At 42.2% G+C, this 21440-nt stretch overlaps 1 protein-coding gene across 6 annotated transcripts in view; it reads left to right on the top strand.

The window, feature by feature from the left end:
- Positions 1 to 21440, top strand: part of LOC126260476 (trafficking kinesin-binding protein milt) — a 369562-nt gene that overhangs the window by 280654 nt on the left and 67468 nt on the right. The window contains exon 1 of one of the 6 annotated variants that reach the window (XM_049957836.1): positions 13125 to 13239. The exons of 4 other annotated variants lie outside the window; for them this stretch is intronic. The gene's annotated coding sequence lies outside the window, so the exon portion shown is untranslated. Of the gene's footprint in view, positions 1 to 13124; positions 13240 to 21440 lie in introns of those variants that run through there. One more of the 6 variants, XM_049957843.1, reaches the window with a different exon arrangement.

Raw genomic sequence — 21440 nt, 5'->3', positions numbered from 1 at the left:
ATAAATTGGTTTCATTTTCATCGATAACAGCTGAAGAAGCTTATGGCATTAGTGATAGAGCAAAAGTTTCACATTTTATGCGAATTGTTTCATCTACAGATTTTAAACAAGAACTTTTAGACTTATTGCCACTCAAAAGTCAAACATTTGGTATTGTCTCAATTTCAACAGAAGGGGCGAAATGTGTGACCTGCGTGAGAAACATGTTTGTTGGTATTTTAAAAGCGAAAAAAAAAGTTTGGTGTTAGAAATTACTTTTTCGTAAATAGATTCTCTTTTTCTGCTTCAGATTTTGGAAGAGATATTTAGATACAGTTTCCAAGCAAGTTGAAATATCAGCACGAAAATAATTGTGATATTGACATTTCCTATTTCAAAACAGCACTTTTAAGTATGAGGAAATCAGAAATAGCAAAGAGATATAACCTTTTTTAGAAAACGTTTTAATGTTAATGCTGTAACAGAAATTTTAACCTTGGTAACTTCGAAATGTAAGTGGAGCTCGAAATGAGAAGGTCTTTGTGCTGATACAGAAGTACCGGGGGAAAAAAACATGAAAATATTCCACAGCCTGAATGGTCTGCTTTGAAAGACCTAGAGATGGGAAAAAAATGTTGATTTTTAACATCTGGAGTAGCATTCCTGAGTCACACTGATCAGTCAGAACATTATGACAACAGACCTAGAATCGATATAAATCCGTTCAGGCGATAGCAGAGTCACCTGCTACACACACACACACACACACACACACACAGTGCATGTAGTTTCAGTGAACTTGCTGTCCGTGTATAGAATGAAGAGGGCGCGCGATCTACCTGAGTGTGATCAAGGTCATATTATGATGGCCCGGAGCTTTGGTACGAGCATTTCAGAACCTGCACGACTTTCCGGGTGTGCGAGGAGTGCTGTGGCGAATGTCTTCAACACGGGGCGAAACCAAGGTGAAACCACGTCCAGACGTCGTGAGTTTACTTCTCATTACAGATGTCGGACGTCGTAGGCTGGGCAGACTGGTAAAACAGGACAGGCGGCAAACTGTGGCGGAACTAACATCATACTGATGCTGGGCAGAGTACAAGTTTATCTGAACACGCAATGCACTGAAAACTCATAACGATGAGCCTCCGCAGCCGACGACCCATGCATATGCCAATGTTAACACCACGACATCAGCAAGTACGACTGAAATGGGCACATGACCATCGGCACCGGGCATTGGCGCAGTGGCAGCGCGTTCCATAGTCTGACGAAACCCGATACCTTCTTCATCAACCCAGTGAGAGAGCGCGAATCCATAATCTTCCAGGGAACAGCTCCTTTACAGGTCTAATGCGGGACGGAGGCAAGCTGGTGGCGGCTTCATTATGCTCTGGGGAACTTTCATATGGTCATCCATGCGTCCAGTGGAACTTGTGCAAAGCACCATGACGGCCAAGGAATATTTACACTAGTTACAGACCATGTTCATCCCTTCATGATGATCCTGTTTCTCGACGGCAGTGGCACTTTTCAACAAGATAATGCGCCGTGTCACAAGGCCAGGAGTGTGATGGATTGGTTCGAGGTAATAGTTGCGAGTTCCAGTTGATGTGCTGGCCTCTCAATTCACCTGATCTGAACGTAATCGAATACATCTCGGATGTGATTGAACATGACGTCAGAGCTTATCGCCCCCTCTCCGGAATGTATGGGAATTAGATTACTTACGAGTGAAGATGTGGTGCCAACTCCTTCCAGCGACCTACCAAGGCCTCATTGCTTCTATGACACGAAGCGTCGCCGCTATTCCCGTCCCAAAAGTGGACATACCAACTGTTAGGTAGGTGGTCGTAATGTTCTGGCTGATCAATGCATAACCAGATGAAAAACGAGCATTTGATGTTCTTTTCTTATTCGGGTCTACATATCCCTGCAAAAAGTTATTTTCAAGCGCGATTCAACCGTCCCGTCCGATTAGGATCTTTTAATTCAACATCTCGCTTTCAGCATCACTAAATGAGAGTTCTTCTATTTGCTGTGACGGTAGCAAAATACGGCAAGTCCAGCATCTTCTAATCGAACAGTCTACTGACCTACTCTGGTTTTGAATGAGCGAGTTTATGTTCTTATGCATATGCTTTAGCACGAATACAGTTACAGGTACCAGCGAGATGGCGCAGTGGCCAAAGCACTGGAGTCGTTTTCGGGAAGAACGAGCTTCAATTCTCCTTCCATTCATTTTTTTGTAGTTTGTAATCGTACAACGTTAATGCCGGAATGCTGCTTTTTTCTGCCGCCTTGTCCAACTTTCTTCGTTTCTGATGGCATGAGGTGTTGACACCACAATATTGCTTCATTTCTTTTATGGCGACGAATATGCGTCACGACTCATTTAATAGCATCTTGCGAAATCCAGGTACAAGTTATAAAAAAGCGTCAGCGTTTATGGATATACCTCGATCGACGTTATAGGTAAAAAGGGGTTCTCGTGGCAATCGATCCGTAGCAACATCTTGAGCGTCTGCCAAGTGGCATTCCGCGAAACGATGAATGGAAGAACGGAAGCCTTAATCGTCTGGCAGAATGATAGATGTGCGAGCGGGCACAAGCCGCGAATCCGCGACCTCCACCCCCAATCGATGTGGCTGGTGGCCTTCAGAGCGGGAAGCTCCGCACGCATCGGCGCGTGCCGCAAATCCGGCGCAACAATTGCGGAGCTTGTCCGGTAAACTGTGAACTGTTTACAGTAGGCGCTGAAAAGAGTGCCTCAGAGGGGTGGGGGAAATAATTCCCCTCGTCCCCTTCCACTCGGCCGCTACTGATGTTCCGTGGTATTGACCTTCAGAAAAATATTGCCTTACTGATATTCATTGTCATACTTGTCTCTAATTGTTGGCAGTTTATGGTCTGCCATTTTCTTTCATTTTTACAGGGTGACAGTTATTGAACTGTATGAAATAAATTCATCATACTTCTGAACGGTTTGCGTTAGGAATTTCAAATTGCTCGGTTGGCAGCGGCGCATGATGGGAATTAGTATGCGCTGTATGGTTTGGTTTAGCGACGAAGCACACTTTTATTTAGATGGATTCGTCAATAAGCAAAATTGGCACTTTTGAGGGACTGAGAATCCGCATTTCGCAATCGAGAGGTCGCTTCACGTTCGACGGTGACTACGTGGTGTGCACTGTCAAATCACGAACAATTGGTGCGATATTCCTAGATGGCACGGCGAATACCGAACGGTGCGTGAAGGTTTTGGAAGCCGATTTCATTCCCATTATCCAAAGTGACCCTGATCTCGATATGATGTGGTTCATGCCAGATGGAGCTTGACCGCGTCGAAGCAGGAGAGTGTTTAATGTCCTGGAGGAGCACTTTGGGGGACCGCATTCTGGCCACTGGCATGGGCGTCGATTGGCGGTCTATTTTTGGATCTGAACATATGCGACTTCATTTTGTGGGGCTATATTAAAGACAAGCCGTAGCAGCAATAACCCCGAAACCATTGCTGAGCTGAAAACAACCACTCAGGAGGTCATCGACAACATCGATGTTCCGACACTTCAGCGGGTCATGCAGAATTTCGCTATTCGTTTGCGCCACATCATCGCCACTGATGGCAGTCATATCGAACACGTGAAAAGCTAAATCCTAATATCTGTAGCGATGTTTACATGTTGAATTAAGTGAAAATGTGTGCACGCCGTAGTTTGTAACTAATTTACGTTTTTTCATATAGTTCAATAATCGTCACCCTGTATGTACAACACCAGAGTAAAAGAGGAAAACAGTAATGAAACGTGCATGCGGACATCACATCCCAGTTGTAAGCAAGAAACGGACGAGAAATGACCATTGGCGGTTTTTTGATGAATAAAACGAAACGTGTATCGTGACCAAAAACACATTTCAGTAGTTCCACATTATTAATAAATTTTTGATACGGCAACTGCTGATACCACGTACACAAATACCAAGAATTTGGCCGATTTTGTTTTGGAAATATCACCACATCGAAAAGGTGAGACTATATATATACACGATATTCGAACCTCACCAAGTCAGTCAAATTTACAATGTCGACGTAACTACTTATAAAAAACGTTTTTAGAACGGCCTGTACTATTCTTGTCTTTGCCACGTCAGGAACTAGCTGCTTCATTCCTGTCGCAGCAGCAGCGGTGGCCGGGACACGTTGCGACCTTAGAACTCACTTCTTGGACAGGGCTTCCATACATGATGTATTTGTTGATGCATTCGTCCTAGGGAAATGTAAATAAACAGTCTTCACGCGCACTACGTTGTCATCACGTCTGTATGCAGTTACCGTGCAGTAGTTAAGTATCTCGTATCTGTTAACCACGTTCTGGTGAAAATCATATAAGACGTGTAATCTTGTATTTAGAATAGTAAAGTTGGTATAGAACTTCTTTCCAGTCCATGGCGGTGTGGTGCAGCAACCGAAGGTAATAATATGAAAGAACAAACAGTCTTGGTTGCAAAACTGTATTTTTTGTTTTATTTACCCTCCTATGATGCGTTTCGCCCTATATAAAACGTTCTCAGGTTGGCTGGCAGAATATGGTGTTAAGCACACAGGATGCCGCGCATGTAAAAGTCGCAGCATGAAATCGCCGTGCACATTATGCGCCTAAAATCACATGAAAGCTCCAGGTGCACAGCCGGGACCATGAGCAACTGCATCGCCTACGTATTTACTGTATGATGCGCCTACTATAGTCTTGATCCCGTTTTATCAAATGTGACCTTTTTTAAAAATTTGATAAGGGCAACTACCCGCTGGGGTTTTAATGTTTTAGGCGTGATTTCCCGTGGACATTTGTATGCGCGGCATCCTGTGTGCCAATCTGAAGATGTCTTGTGTAAGGCGAAACGCGTCACTGGGGGATAAATAAAATAACTCCAGTTTTCCAGCCAAGACTGTTCTTTCATAAGGCAGGAATGACGTAGTCGCCATCAAAAGACTCGTAGCTGCACTGCTTGAAATGAATTTAAATTGCGTTCTCTACTTCAGGCTTAATTTCAGGTCTCTTTCTGGAACAAGAAAAGAAACAGTTGTCGTTTTGTCATCTGATCCTTACTGTAAAGCCTCCTGCTAAGCTGACCGGTCGCGTTGGTGTGCCGTACACCGTGTAGTACTGGTACCAGGCAGTCATGTGACTCCAGACAGTGAAGTGATGTGAGTGTGGCAGTCGGCAGTACGAAATCAACGCACTGAAATGAGTTGTCGTGGATACGTGACAGTATGGCAGAAAGGGAGCTATCGTATTTGGATGTCACATCGCCACACCGTCAGTGTAGCTGGCCGGCCTGTTGGTATATCAACGCGGATTGTCCAGCATGTCTGCAAAGAATCGTGTACTACTCGTAGCCATATAAGACGGCGCAAGAACAATGACCATTAAAATTTTCTAACCGTTACGGACCTGCGACAAGTGTCTCACCTTGTATATAACATTCGGTTCCAAACCAGAACCGCACCGTCTTAAGCGCCTTGCCACGGTTCGCGCGGCTCCCTTCTCCGGGCATGGGTGTATGAGTTGTCCTTGCGTAAGTTAGTTTAAGTTACATTAAGTAGTGTGTAAGCCTAGGAATTTATGACCTCAGCAGTTTGTTCCCATAGTAAATTACCACAAATTTCCAATTTTTCCAAACCAGACGGAAATTGGTGCTATCGGGGAATGCAGGTCCATGTCAACCAGTCTTCGAGCGAACATTTGAAAGGGAACTGCATGCAGTGCACATTTGGAGTCGAGTACCTCACTAAAGTCCATTACTGACAAGTGACACGATAGCTGTACCTCATCATATGGACCAAACACCACAGAAATATGACATTAGCTCTCTGGAGGCGGGTAGTATGGTAAAACGAGTCACGGTTTTGCCTTTTCATTAAAAAAAAAAAGCAAGGCGTTCAATGCAGCCTAGTGAAGCATTTATCCTGCAGTGTGTGAGGGGTGTAGTTCAGACCTTACATGTTCTGTGATAACTTAGCGGTATTTTCCGTGTCATAACTTGGGTCCACTGATTCAGTTTATTGTGATCACGAAAAAGTATGTTTATTCCAACATTCTCGGTGACCATGGCTCTCTTTTGTATGGAGCTTAATGACGAGTATGCTGTGGACACTCCCAACGTCCAGATTGAAAGCAGTCATGTAGACATAGCATAACTGAAGAAGAGAAACGTATGTACTCTCTTCCTCGCCGACTTGAGTCCGTTTCAAGGCTAGTGACATTGTTCCACGATATTAATGTGACGTGTTGGGGGAAAGATGGGGACTTTTTTTGTCTGTTGTGCTTAGTTTACTAACACTGTAGAAATAACCACCTTTAGGCACACTGCGCATGTCATCACATCGGGTATGCCATGTCGGATGGGTGGTTAAATATTACACAGCAGTTAACGTCTTTGTTCTGAAGAAAATTAGATAAGACGTGAAATTTTGTAGTTAGTGAATACTAAAGGTGTAAATATGTCCTAACGTGAAAGGTTTCGAAGTCGCCATAATAACAGTCACAGATGCGCCACTTGCCGCAATGAATTTAAGCCCTTTCAGTACCGTAGCCTTCCCCTGAGGTTTGTCCATGGAACATTATAAGGCACAATCGTCTCTTATCTTATTCATGGCCTTTAACCGTGGTGGTATAAGGTGCAGGACTTCCCTGTTGGACGGCATTCCTCAGTTTCTGCATCACACTGTATAAGATTATTTGCAGTGGATTTGTTATAGAAAAGATTATCCACAGTATGAGAAAAATGTTGAGGAATTCATTACAATCATCTAAAAGTATGCTGTGTGTATAGCTGTCCAAATTAAAAATTACGTAAACGATCTCCCCTTTAAGAGAGTGGAGGGCTGTGTACCACTAGCCTACTGTTAGAAGACTTGAAAGGGAGGGGCAGTAGCTGAGAAGGGAGTGAGATACGATTGCTACCTACCCACCATAATTCTCAATCGGCATATAGAGCAAAAAGCGGTACAAAGAGAGAATTGAGGCTTTTGAAATGTGGCGTTACATCTAATAACTAATGAGGCGGTACTGAATCAGATTGAAGAAAAATATGTATTGCACAATTTGAGTGAAAGAAGGGATAGGTTGATAGGATACTTCCTGAGACATAAATGTGTAGTTAATTTGGTAAGAATGGAAGTGTGGGAGTTGGAGAGGTAAAAATTGGAGTGGTAGATGAAGGCTGGACTACACTAAACAGGTTGATTTGGTTGTGGGTTGCAGTAGTTGGGCAAAGATGGTGAGTCTTGCAGGAGATAGACTAGCATGAAGAGCGACATCAAACCTGAAGACCGCAATATCCAAATTGAAAATTCCACTCCACTCACAATATTTCAGACACTGAGCTAGTCATCTTCCTCGAGTTTTCCTCGCGGTTGTTTTGTGTCCGCTGTGTGGATTGCAACAAGATCTCGAGAGAAGGTATAAAAACAGTGGCACAAGGAATAAATAATTTAGTAATGGAAGGAAGTTGGCGGGGGAGGGATGGGAGCGGCAAAGCTGTAGAGAGAGATCGAGACTTGATGGCAAGGAACAACTCCGAATTGATGTAAGTTACAGTCGTTATGTAGAGACGGACTTGCTCAGAATGGACTAGAATGGAGAGCAGCTTTAAACTAGATCCCAGGCATAAGATCCTAGCAACATTATTTGAAACATAGTAGCAGCATAAAATATGACTCTTACCAGCAACGCATGAGATGAACAAGTGCCGGCCGTTGTGGCCGAGCGGTTCTAGGCGCTTCAGTCTGGAACCGCGCGACCGCTACGGTCGCAGGTTCGAATCCTGCCTCGGGCATGGATGTGTGTGGTGTCCTTAGGTTAGTTAGGTTTAAGTAGTTCTAAGTTCTAGGGGACTGATGACCTCAGATGTTAAGTCCCATAGGGCTCAGAGCCATTTGAACCATTTGAGATGAAAAAGTGAGTTGCAAGCATACCTCGCTTTCGGCCGCTTGTTTAGACAGAGACACGTGACACACACAAGGCTGCGTGCTGCGGGAGAACAGGGCGTGGCCACCGCGCTCGACTGCTTCCCCAATTCGATGTTTGCTCCTGTCACGGAACCACTTTCTGCTTCCCAACTCCGATTGCCCACCGGATATCACATTTTCGCCTACATCAGTCCGACACGCCGCCTTTCACCCACCCCCCCACCCCCCCCTCACAAACCACCCGTTTCTGTCCGAACCAAACCATATCCTATTAAAGAAATTTAAAGTAAATTGGACGACAAGGGAAATGATCCTGCGCGCGATGCAATCAATACCGCTGTACTTTGTACTGTAGAACAGTTGCTGTGGCAGTAAGTGTTCCTGAAATTAGTATTTACCGACTACCTGAGTATCCAGCATTGCCCGGGTATCTATTTTTGTCAGTTCTTGTAGTCAATCTTCTCTCCCCCCCCTCAGACCATCTCCACCCCCTCTCTAATTCTTCGCCCATCTCCTCTTCTGCCGCCGCCCCCCACCCTCTCTCTCTCTCTCTCTCTCTCTCTCTCTCTCTCCATCTCTCTCTCTCTCCATCTGCTACTCCTCTACCTTCCCTGTCCATTTCCACCTCCCAATCTCTACTCCACCTAGTGATATAATTTCGTAGGTACATTCAGCGGCGTTTGTGGATACTGTCTGCTAAATGTGTTGCGAATAAAGGTACGTAGTATCAAAGAAGTGATAAATTCAGACCCCATGCGCGATGCGGCAGTTTTTCACACATCTCAGTGTTGATGACGTCATATCTCCGGAACTATGCCTCATACAATGATACAATTTTGCACATATGTATATGCACACTGTCGACAAAATGTGTCATGAATACAGTTAGTAGTAAAGAAGTAATAAAGCAAAATGTCATGCCTGATGCGAAAATGAACAACTAAAATGTAGTAAGCGATAAACTTTTTTCGTTTCATCATTATGTTCGGTAGGGGGATCAGCGAAAAATGTTTCGTATAGGTATGAAATTGCATTTAAAGTTTTCTGCAGGTCACTAAGTGCTCATCTACACTTCTCTTTAACCCCCACCCTTACCCCTTCGATATGTAGGTGGTTCTTAACTCGCACAGCGATTCTTTTCAAACAGTAAGTGATACGCGTACCAAGTTTTGTTGAAATCGATCCAGTGATAATGTGTATGACTATATTTTTTTCGTGGTTCGACTTTGATGAACCAAAGTCCATACGGTGCTCCAAGCTATCTTCAAGATACCTTCGGAAATCGCGTGAAAATTTGTTCAGCAGTTTTCGAGGTTAACGTGTTCAAAGAAAGGAAGGAAGGCAGGCAGGCAGGCAGACACGATGATTTTACAGATATTGTTATTAATATTTATGAAATATTCTGACGGTTCTTATAGGAACTTAGACATATTGAATACAACGTATTAATGTTCCAGTAGTAAATTTGTTATTAGTATAGACGTGGTATTTAATGACCCGTCCGTACTAGTAGTCATTAACGCTTATGTGGTTCACGACGGACATATTTTCCTTCTTCCTAATTAATCTATTCATCGCTGAAAACTGTGTTCTTACATGACTGTAGTGCTCATAGCCAAACATAAAAATTCGTAACGAATTATGCAAATCCTCTTTCAACATTTAATTTTTTCAGATTCTCTTTTATAATAAAGATCCCACAACTAGAAAATATTTTTGTATGGTTTCAAGACAGAATATTAATCTACATTTTTCGGAGAACCACCACTAACCACGTTACCCCCAACGAAATGCAGCCTGGAATTACTGTTCACTCTAAGAGAACGCCAGTTCACTTGTATTCTTTTAGCGACGATTAAATTTTTGCAGATGTTCCTGAAAGCTACAACACTTCTTACCGCCTACTATCGGATTTCATAGAGCTGCTGAAATTATCTAATTACTCACTTGTCTCTGAAGAGTGATGAGGGTCAGCGGATAGCTGTCAGACTGATAATACAAAGATTCGGGCTTCGATACCCAATCGGCGGTAAGATTTTTTCGTCTTCACACGTATTTCTTTTCACATCGCTGGCTATGATACGTGATTTGTGGATGTGAAAATTGATGACTGTCATCATGGTTGGACGATCTCTTAAGCTGTAGATTCCCCTGTAATTGCCGGATGCTCCAGTTCAAAGGTATCCCTCAATATCCCTGTACGTTCTAATGAGTGTAACTTGTCAGATTTTGCTATTTATGACATCATATGACATGTCAAGCTGCTGCGCAATTTATTCTCTATTTTTCGACCGGTTTTGGCGAAAGAGCAGTATCCAGCAGAGATTGTACTTACAAAAATACTTTTACGTACATCAGAATAACACAATATCAAACATATCGAAACAGTTTTTGGTCATGCAGTTGTAGATGCTGTGGAACGAAATCAACAATTATTTTACTTTTTCCTTGTATTTATCTCAGCTGCTACTGCCCAGAACCGTTCTCTGACAGTAGTTGTCAAAATGCCGACCTCCATTGTTGCAGTTGACTTTTCACACTCTTCAACCATTATCAAGGCTGGATACACATCGCGGTAATACTATACTTGGCTGATCTATGAGGGATGTCAACTTGTGTCTCAACTACAGTGACCCCTGGCGACAGGCTTGGCTACGGAACAGAACCACCGCGACCAACCCATAGTTGCCCAAATTGCACGACCAGGTGCTCCGTAGCTTACCTCGCGACCTACGAGGGCACTCCACAAAGTAAAAAAGTAAATAAGGAAATAAACAAAATCTTAGCCCTAAGATTAGGCCCAGAGGTCCACATGATGCAAACGGTGTCATCCTCTGCCAGTGGTGTCATTGGATGCCGCATGGAGGGTCATGTGGCCTGCGTACTGCACTCCCAGCCGGTCTGAACTTTCAGAACCTTGAAGCCGCTACTTTTCTGGTAAAGTAGGTTCTCAGTCGTCATCGCTCGGCTGTGCCCACACAGTTGCAGTCCTCCCAAGAAGGAAAAACCCGCGCAGTATCCAGAAATGAACCTTGGTCGTCCGCAAGCCAGACACGCTGATCACTCAGTTACGGAAACGTCCTCGTAACCACATAAGAGTGTAGAATTATCAGCAGCTTATCTTCCTGGAGGCGGAGGTCACAAGTTCAGGAAACATGTTGTGACGTCCCCACTCTCAGCAAGCCACTGGAAAAAAATCACGTGTTGTCTCTGTCACCGTTCATCAAACATTCCTGAACAAACTCGTGAGAGTTTATAAGCGATCTGTGTATAACGGCAGTAGCGGTCGATTTAACAAAGCCGGCCGGGGTGGCTGAACGGTTCTAGGCGCTGCAGCCTGGAACCGCGCGACCGCTACGGTAGCAGGTTCGAATCCTGCCTCGGGCATGGGTGTGTGTGATGTCCTTAGGTTAGTTAGGTTTAAGTAGATCTGAATTCTAGGGGATTGATGACCTCAGAAGTTAAGTCCCATAGTGATCAGAGCCATTTGATTTAACAAACGTCTGACGCGCGATCGTCCTACCTGTCGCATACCAAACACCGAATTCCATAGGTTCGTGCCTAGTTTGGAAAACAACATTTCCTATGTTTCGAAGCTTCTCCCGGAAAGAAGAGAAACCACATTCACGTAACCGTCGGAGTCTTGTTGTATATGTTTCCGAGAATCAGGAATTTGTTGACGTCCAGTATAAATTTTTTTGTGTTGCTCAGCAAGTCATATTTTTTAAAAGAACACTCCTTCATTTGACTGTTTTATGCTTATTTAAGTACAACCCAGGTTTCGGCCTTTTATACCATTTTCAGGTATTTAATTTTATGTCTTTAACGTATATTTCAGGATACTTAACATGTTGTCAAGCTCAAAGTTCATAATTTGCGGCCAACTTTTAGCTTAATAACATGTTAAGTGTCCTGGAGTATATGTTTGACATAACATCAAATACTTAAAAATGGCATAAAAGGCCAATAGCTGGGTTGTGCTTAAATAAACAATAAAACAGTCTAATGGCGGTGTGTTCCTTTAAAAAATAAATGTAAGTGTTAGGAAGAATTTTCTAGAGGTATTTGTATGGAAGTGAAACGTGAACGATGAACAATTCAATCAAGAAGAGAATAGAAGCTTTTAAAATGTAGAGCTATGTAGAATGGAGAAGATGTGATGAGTACGTCGAATAACTGATGACAATATACTGTATCTAATTGGGGGGGGGGGGGGGAAAGAAATATGTCATAACTTGACTAAAAATCATGAACACATCCTGAGGCATCAAGGAGATTTTGGAATAGTTATGCAGAGACGAAGAGGTTTACACAGGAGAGACTAGTGTGGCAGAACTAGGTGGCTTTTATGTGCTCCTTCACATCGTCTCCATTTTTTTCTCATATTTAATGCCTAAAAATTTCACACTTTCTTTTAACTACGGTCATCATAACTATACAGGGTGAGGCAGCTAAGACAGGCAACCCTCAACGAAATTTATCGAGGTGCGAATTTCGCCAAGTTATAGCGGGTAACATGACGAATTTCCTGAGGTCAGCAAATAATTTTTATCGTTTATATGACATCGACTTTTTGTAATGGGGCTGCATACTTTCTCTCTGTGGCATTTGAAAGAAGTTTCATAGAGAAATTCACCAGTGTGACATATGGGACTTGATCAAATCGTATAAAGATAACAGCTCCGCAAACCACTATCCGGCGATCATAAGTGGTTCCACAACAATAGTTGATGGAACATCATTCGTAGTCGTTGTGCCAGTTATTCGCCGGTATTATAACGATTAATGTTTCTCTCGTGTAATACTAATGAGTATATCTAAATTTAGTCGATAGGCTTCCTGTCGTAGCTTATGTGAATGATCTAATGTGTGATTGATACTTGCTCGTAAATTGGGACAATCTAATTTCTAACTGTCACTTCTAAAAGCTGCGCATAAAATCATTGACAAAATGGAGAAAAAAGAAATAAAATTATCCTTGAATCCATTACGCAATAAGCCCATAATTGCGATAGACCGTGCGACGTTAGGACAGTACGTAGTTTCGAATAGGCCGCGATATCCGGACAGTAAGCGCAGGCGCGAATGTTGATGGTTTACGTTCTGGCCGATAGATGGCTCTTGCTGTGCGGTGCGGTAGTCGGCCCTGGCGAGGGCGACAGATGGCAGTGTACGCGTTTACAGTTGCTCAGTGTTCCATGCGTCGTGCTTGTGATCGAAGGGGTGTGTGGATTTGTTTTTGAAGTCCTGTGTAGAGCGGGAGATATGTGACATCGTTTTGCCCTCAGGTAAAATTCCGCCTGTTTTTACCACTGACGTTTAAGAATTGTAATATCTTCTGGGATGCTGCTGAGAAGAAATAATCCGTCAGAACAAGGAAATATGCGAGATTGTGTGGAATCGGAGCTCACGTCTCGGTGCTGTCTCACGTTGTTAGTCTGAAGGGGCTGCGCCCTGAACAATTTAAGACCTTAGAAAATTTACGCGGCTTCTGTATTCTGCGTAGTAGTTAGTATAAACATGGGACCGACGACCGTGTATATTTTAGTCTTGGCTAGAATCTCTGTTTTTGTTTGCCTTTATTATTGTACGTACAAGTAGACAACAGTTTGATGTGTGACAATTGTAGTGCGAATGCCAGAAGAACCGGTGGTAATTTGTATTTCATCAGTTTATCATGTTTGAATAATAAGCATGTAGCGCACGATAGTAAGAAATTGTCGACATTAGTACAAATAATTCGTAACGTTGTGGCAAGTTGTGCTTGCCGATACGTGCTTTATGAAATATTACTTTGTGTACTTCCTTGGATTGTTAATGAGAAAAAAATCGTATTTGCCACATTCATATTTAACTCCCTGTCAGGGAGTCACGCCAGTAATGGTTGTCAAAATCCTTTGAAAACCCTACATACTTTCATTAATTTGTAGATGTTCACTTTCTAACATAGTCGTTGTAGTGGAGAAACTGAAGTTTCTACTCTGCATTACAAAACTGTTAACTTCAGGCAAGTGGCCTTGCCCTCTAGGTCGTAAGGTTTACTCGTAGCACATTGACATGTCTTTGTAGCAGAAGAATATCTAATACAATGAACAGTGATCTCTAGTAGCGAAAGTGAGACGTTCTCTTGTTATATATTTGAAGTGAAGGTCCTTGACAACGAGATTGATGACACATGCAACGGCGGCGCTGCCAACTTCGTAAGCGATGAACTGTTGCCGCCTACAGAGTGGGCGTAGTGCACACCATTTCATAATGTGTTAGCCCTAGCGCCACTAAGCTCTGATCTGTCACGTGGTTGTCTGGAGGGGGAGGGGGAGCAAAAGTTGCCCTCACATTCTTTTCACGTTTTAACATTTTTTGTTTGTTTTGATTATTTAATGAACTAGGAATTTCTTTCCTTGGTTGCTACACACTTTCCATAGTTATCAGGAACATTGTAGCACATACAAATACAATAAATAAAGTAATGAATATGAGAAATATTATATTTTAACATGAAACTAACACTTTCATATACATCAGAATTATATTATGAAATCATGAAAGAACGTACAATAGCAAACAACAAATAAGAAAACAGAAAATCAAAGTCAGAAATTACAATTGAGTTTTTTTCGTACTCACTTTCAATCTCACAACCTGTGCATATGATTGTTTTTCCTTTTTAGAGTTTTTACTCTTTAAACAGATGTGACATCTTCCTCTTGAATAAAATTCAACAGATTTAACAGTTGCACTAATGCTGGGCAGCGTTTTCCCTAGATCACTTTCCATTGCAGAGATGATAGGATTTTGTAAACCCATGACATTATTTGCTCTCTTCCACAGCTGGCCTAACGAACTGTTTGACCTAATTCTAGCAGATACAGCCTTCTTACATTATCTTTCTTATTCCAGTTTAGGTTGTTTGTCATGAAAATTGTTCCAGCATTGAGACAGGCGATATCTATCAAGGTTAATGAGAGAGATAATGGCCACCTTGTCGTTCCTCGTTTTACTGAATGATGTCGCGTCATTTGATCAATGCTTTGCCCCTTTGGTTTCATTGTAGTAGAGATAAATGTTTCTCACTTTTTCTCTGTCGACCCATCCACCTGATCATTGTGTTGTGTGGAAAGAAGTGTACGAGATTCTTACTAGGTTCCAGTTTGAAGATGTGTGAAACTAATGTAACTGGTTCGTTGCCTGTTTTGGATCTGTTAATAATAACTTAAAGGAATATAGCCCTCGACGCTGTGTCGTCTTTAGCTGTTTTGGTATGTTTTTTTTCTGTTACTCTTCAATGTTCCTTCCAAAGTTAACTTGTCATTCTAAAGATCCTCGGCTAGGTCTATGGATGTATAATAACGATCTGTTGTTATATTTCATCCACTTCCTGCCAGCAGATTCACTAGGCGCCTAACAACTGCCTTTGCACTTCATTCCTCGGCAGGTCGTTCATCCATCCCCGCATAGACCTCCATTTTTAGAACATACTGGGTGTGTGCGTCTGATAACATCCTAATCAATATGTCATACTTCCTAGGCTTGTCTTTCATAAAGACGTTAAAGGGACATCATCTAAGTTTTTCTTATTACGAGCTTCTTGGTTTGTATAATCCACGATAATCTTCATTATTTCTGGAGTTACAAACTTTTTGAAAGATTCTGACACTCTTGAGGTCAAGGTTTCATGAGTCGAACCCTCCCGAAAATTCAATATATCTTGTACTGACTTGCGTACTTGTCTTGGAGGCACAGTAATTTATTCCCTACCGGTTTTTGCTGTAACAATGATGCTAGAAGCATCTGCATACTGTTCATCAGGGGATGAACTGCGTGAACTTGACTCATTGTCAATTGCTGTGTCAGTGTCGTATGTCACAACTGTATCCCCTTCTGGATCACTTTCATCACCTTCGCTTGCTTCATTTATTATAGCTGACACCTCTTTATCTCTGAGAAACCTCGGATACTGACATTTTATTAGAACTTCTAGTAATGTGAAACTGCTCGAACAACAAAGGAGATTTACTTTAAAACAACAATGGCAACACAATACAGCGGTACCAACAGTCAGAAACTACATTTCTCTCTGCCATGTTGAGAAATATTTTAATGAGGAAGTTGTCTCACCGATATGTAATATCGTACTTAAATATAATAGGCATATTTAAATAATTCACAAAAATTATAAAACCATGACGGCACATACTGTTTTTCTACAACTACCAAAATTCTTGCTTCTTCACTCCAGCAAATAGATACATAACACAAATACTGTGGGCAATTTTTGCCCCCACCCCTAGTGGTGCTAGGATTAATGACATAATTGTAGCACCAAAGTGCACGTGGTGAACTGCTGTCTAGAAATGAACCAGAGACACGACCAGAATGAGATGTAGTTGCAGCACTGCAATGTTAGCATGCAGGCACGTTCTGTGATGCCAATCTTTCTTAACCGTGAGTCTTACAGATCTGTCTTCTTTACTAGACAAGTAAAAGTTTCGTTCGGTAGAAAGGTGCTGTTTTAACGTACGATATTCCTATAAAAACCTCGTTATTATTGACAAAAGTTTAAAGATTTGTACGGGATCTACAAAAGGATTTAACAAATCCTTTAATTATTACACTTGAACATATTTCATTGACGTGTATTAAGTGTAACAATTGCAGAATGTGTATGAATATCTGTGACGTTGCTAGAGGTGTCCACATGGAGATAGTGTGGTTACTTACTGGCGTAGACAAGGATTGCGCTTATTATAAACATTTGCTGTTCTTCATTGTAGCGCTCATGGCCGCCAGTTTTTGTCAGTTAATTGTTCTGTAAAAGAGCGGGTGTTTGGCTGGTCATCACTGCTTTACGTTGTAATTTTATTAGACACGTGACGTTGTTTGGTCAGTATATCGTTTCTTAAGATTTTCGAAAATACTTTTGATTGCTGTAGCAACAGCGCTTTGTTGTGTTCTTGCTCTGCAAGATCTGTGTTGCGGATGTAGGACTAGGAAACCGTGAATTTATGGAAAGGAATGAAAATACACATGTGGCGATAGTCACGGATTCAGTTTGTTCAACGATTGAAAGAACAGTCACTTCAATTTAGTAATTCTCAGGTCGAACATTGTTAGAACAAAGTGTTTGATGTTTTTGTGTCTCATAAGGACGCTACTGATAATTGCACTTTGAGGTGTCTGCATTATCGACGGCTTGCTGTAGGAAAGTCAACTTCCTGGTTCTGTGCTCCGCCAGGATTTATTTGCAGCCCATGTCTAAATTGGCAAAATACAGCGAGTAAAGTGTTTTAACGTGAGGCTCCTTTCATGTAACTTAAGTTTCGATAACTGATTTCTTTTGATACAGGGAACAACAAATAAAATATTTTTGGCAATTCTGGAATACGCAGCGTTCTTGAAAGATAGACATCTTTGGATAAATTAACATTGTTTGATGATTCACAATTTTTAGAGTATGTTTCGGAGATAGAATTCATAATGCCTGGAGACCATTAACTAACATAAAATACAGGCTTAGAAATAATACATCAGTGTAACCAGTTGCAAAATAGTGTTACTGACCAGGTAGACGACCAGGTGTTCTTTTACATAAATTGCGGATAGTTGTGAATCATCATTAACCATTGAAACAGTTTTTTGTTTGATTTTAACGTAAGACACGTTTATAAGAATAATGAAAATACTGTTTCGGATAAAATCTACTTGTTTTACCCATCGCATTTAGCCTGTTACCCGTAAGGTTTAGGGCGTAAAGGATGCGAACACGCAGTTCATGGACCTGATCGAAAGAGCAGTAAAGAAATTAGGTTAGCAAGATGTCTATAGTTCGCATGTTTCCATCGTTGCCTGACGCTTCAGCCTCCGATACCGACCTATTCTATCGTGTTTCTGTAGAGACTATACGTACGATCAACGGCCATGCGAGTCCTGAGTACGCAGCCCATCGGCGACTCCTGATCTATAGCATATTCTGTTAAGCATTAAACCATTATGTGTTTCTGCAATGTGAGGTCGACGGTTTCAGGTACTGCTTTGAGAACATGCTATGAAGTTACAAAGACATACGTAAGAGCTTGTTTTCATAATTGGCTCTCGTTCTTATAGTCAGCCATAGTTTCGAAACTAATACAAAGCACCGTTCGACTCTCCAATTAACGTTAAATTATAATGGTCTGCGTGAATCTGCTTGTTAACATGTGATTAAATCTGAGGTGATCCTCGTACTTGTCATTGAAGTATACTTACTGCCGACATGCCGTGGATTAATCAACCACTGTGGCGAGTTTATGCGATAAAAGAATCTTTCGAAAACTAAGCTGTTAGGTCTGCTTCAAAATTTCTGGAACGTTGCTGGTTTCGATACAGAAGTGCTACTGATAACGCGAGGTGCTCCAGTACATGGTGAGCTGGTGGTATTTCATTGCGATAGACCAGGCAAGTGTGAAGGAATTCAGGACACATCCCTTAAGCACAGAGGGATATTCTGTGTATGATTGTAATGTCGCGATAAGCAATGTAATCTAAGAACTGTATAACCAATGCTTCGACTCGATCGACGGGCAGAATTGCCCAGCCCACGGTCAGTTCAGGAAAACTATATCGATTGGCAACGACAGTAAATTGAAAAAACTCTTGATGCATTAACGCAGGGGATTTCCTTTGGAGTGATTATATTTGACCCCCCCTCTCTCTCGCTCTATCCCTCTGTCCCTCCCTCCCTCCCTCCCTATGTACGAAAACCATTAAATATTCTGCGGCCTCGTTGTTCTGGCGATTCAGATGAGAGTTCTATTAAGACTACTTTATCGCGGGACAGTAATGAAGACAATTTTCGCTGAGTCCCTAGAATGTTGCATTGGACAATCTGGGACATCGCAGAATATATTAGTTCTGTTTTCAGAATATATTCGCCTGTGGTTCCTGTAGGTTACGTGGGTTGGTTTCTCATTTGGATGCAGCTATCGTAATGCTGCAAGTAATTTAAAAAAAATTACATCCGTGTGGATCGCAATCTCGTACAAACGTGTAATACGCCTTTAAACTTTGAAACTCCCGGTTTTACAGTATTTATTTTGTTAATATCCAGCGGCGTCTGTTTCAGCTGTTATCTCGTGGTATGAGCAGCTCTTAGTCTGTTGCTGAGTGACATCGCAGCTAACGGGACGTGTTATTTTTAGCCAAGCATTTTATAGAAGTAATTTAATGTACATTCTTGCAGTGTTTTTTTTTATCTGTTGAGAGTGCATAGGCATTGAAACTTGTCATGTGGTAATAAAAGATACTGACAAGGTTGGGACCAATACGTGTTGTGTGTTCAAAAATTTCCGGGACTTTGTCCACATTTTTTTTACTCTTTTATTTACCGTGCATGGTCTTCTTTGAAATACTCTCCTCCGCAATTGGTACACAGCTCCCAACGGCGTTTCCACTTCCGGAAGCGGTCCTCGTACGCCACTTGCTGGATCGCTCGAAGCACCGTCTGCGAATTTTATCTGGTCTATCGTTACTAATTTTCGTCCTTCCAACGGGGTTTTCAACTGTGAAATAAAAAAAGTCCGAAGGGCCTAGGTCTGTAGAGTACGGAGGATGAGGCAGCATAGTGACTTTTTGCGATAGTCACGCACCAACAGGGATCGATGTACGGGTGCATTATCATGATGCAACAGCTATGAATTGAATTGTGTCGCCACATTTCAGGCCGTTTGCTTCTCACATTTTCTCGCAGGCATTGCATGGTGTAGGGTACCTTGTACCAGTGATTCCTTTCCTTTGTGCATTCGCAAATAAAGTCGATTATATTTGCCTCCGTATGATCCCTAATTTCTCTTTTCTTAGTGACCCATACGCGAAATGTATGTTATTGGCAATAGAACCGTTCGGCAGTTAGCTTCAGATGCCGGTTCTCTAAATTTTCTCAATAGTGTTCCTTGAAATAAACGTCGTATTCCCCTCAAGGATTCGCATTTAATTTCCCGAAGTATATCTGTAATACTTGCGTGTTAATAGAACTCGTCGGTAATAGATCTTGTCGGTAATAGATCTGACAACATGCCTCTGAAATGCTTCGATGTCTTCCTTCAATTCAACGTGATGCGGATCCCACACACGCGACGGATCAAACTAGTGTTCTGTACGCGGCCGCTTTATACGTAAGCTACAGTTTCATCGAATTCCCCTAATAAACAGAAATCGACCATCCGCCTTCCATACTATGGACCTCGCATACTCGCTCACTTTCATATCGCTTTGCAACGTTACGCCAAGATATTTAATCGACGTTATTGCGTATAGCAGCGCAACATTAATACTGTATTAGAAAATTACAGGATAGTTTTCCGTACTCATCAGCATTAACTTAAATTTTTCTCATTTTACCCCGAGGTGTTATTCACCACACAACCAGAAATTTTGTCATATTGTATCCTCGTAGTCACTCACGACAATACTTTCCTGTACACCACAGCGCCCTTAGGACAGCTGCTTACTATCCGTCAGATCATTATATAGGGTCTATATCCGATAAACCATGTAGGGTCTATATCCGATAAACACCATTCTTCTTCGTTGTATATCATTAAAAGGGCGTGTTGTGACTATTAATATTGAGCGCAATGAGGGCGTTATTTGGGACGTTCGGACGGTAAAGCAGCAATAATGTGGTCAAACCTGGTATCTGTTCTGTACTTAATGACAGTTATCTCTAAGCCGAAGGAACGTCGGTAGGTTGAAAGTGGTGTGATTGTATCTGGCGTGGAGAAGGTGTTCTGCTCACTGGTCAGTGACCTCAGCCGTGAAAGCTGGCGGCTCCAGTACAGCAGCCGCTCATTCAGCCGACATATATAGTGAATGCACGGGCAAGGGCGGCTGGAATGAAAGCGACATAGAGGTGAGAGGGAGTGCGGTTTCACTTTTGGTCTTCGTTTTAGGGTGTAAATTCTCTTGGGTGCAGCGTTTCTCGTTAACGCGATCCAATCCACGGCGGGCGAAGAGCGGAAGAAAATAAAAATAAACAGAAATCAATGTCTGCGGAAAAGCGTCTGTTCTGATTCAGTCAGAGACCTTCCAGAGGTTGCTGTGGGGTGCTATTCAGTCTGTCCATCCAACATTTTGGCTGCGACAAAGCGGATCGCCAAATTAGTGAACGAATTGGGTGATGTAGAGTGGGTTCTGTGGCCCATCTCGGTGTTGCAAGACGTATCGCTACGGTAGGAAAGAGTACTCACTTCGTGATGGTCTTCCATTAGCCAGTCGTTACACCACAATCAAACATCGATTTAAATTTATTTAAGAGTGTCTTGATCACAGCCGATGTTTCTTACATAATTTTATGGCAATGAAGATAGCTGTTTTCCAACAGCGTTATATATGACTCAATTACGCGCTCTAACTCTTCTTGTTTTCGTAATCCTTATGCGATAAATACGACGGTGTCAGCAGAATTGTGGCTCAGTCTTCCTCAAATACCAGTTCCCTGAGTTTCACGAAAATA

The sequence above is a fragment of the Schistocerca nitens genome, chromosome 1 (genome assembly GCF_023898315.1).
Source record: "Schistocerca nitens isolate TAMUIC-IGC-003100 chromosome 1, iqSchNite1.1, whole genome shotgun sequence".
In the NCBI taxonomy this organism is placed as follows: domain Eukaryota; kingdom Metazoa; phylum Arthropoda; class Insecta; order Orthoptera; family Acrididae; genus Schistocerca; species Schistocerca nitens.
This window is presented reverse-complemented; position numbering and strand designations above follow the sequence as displayed.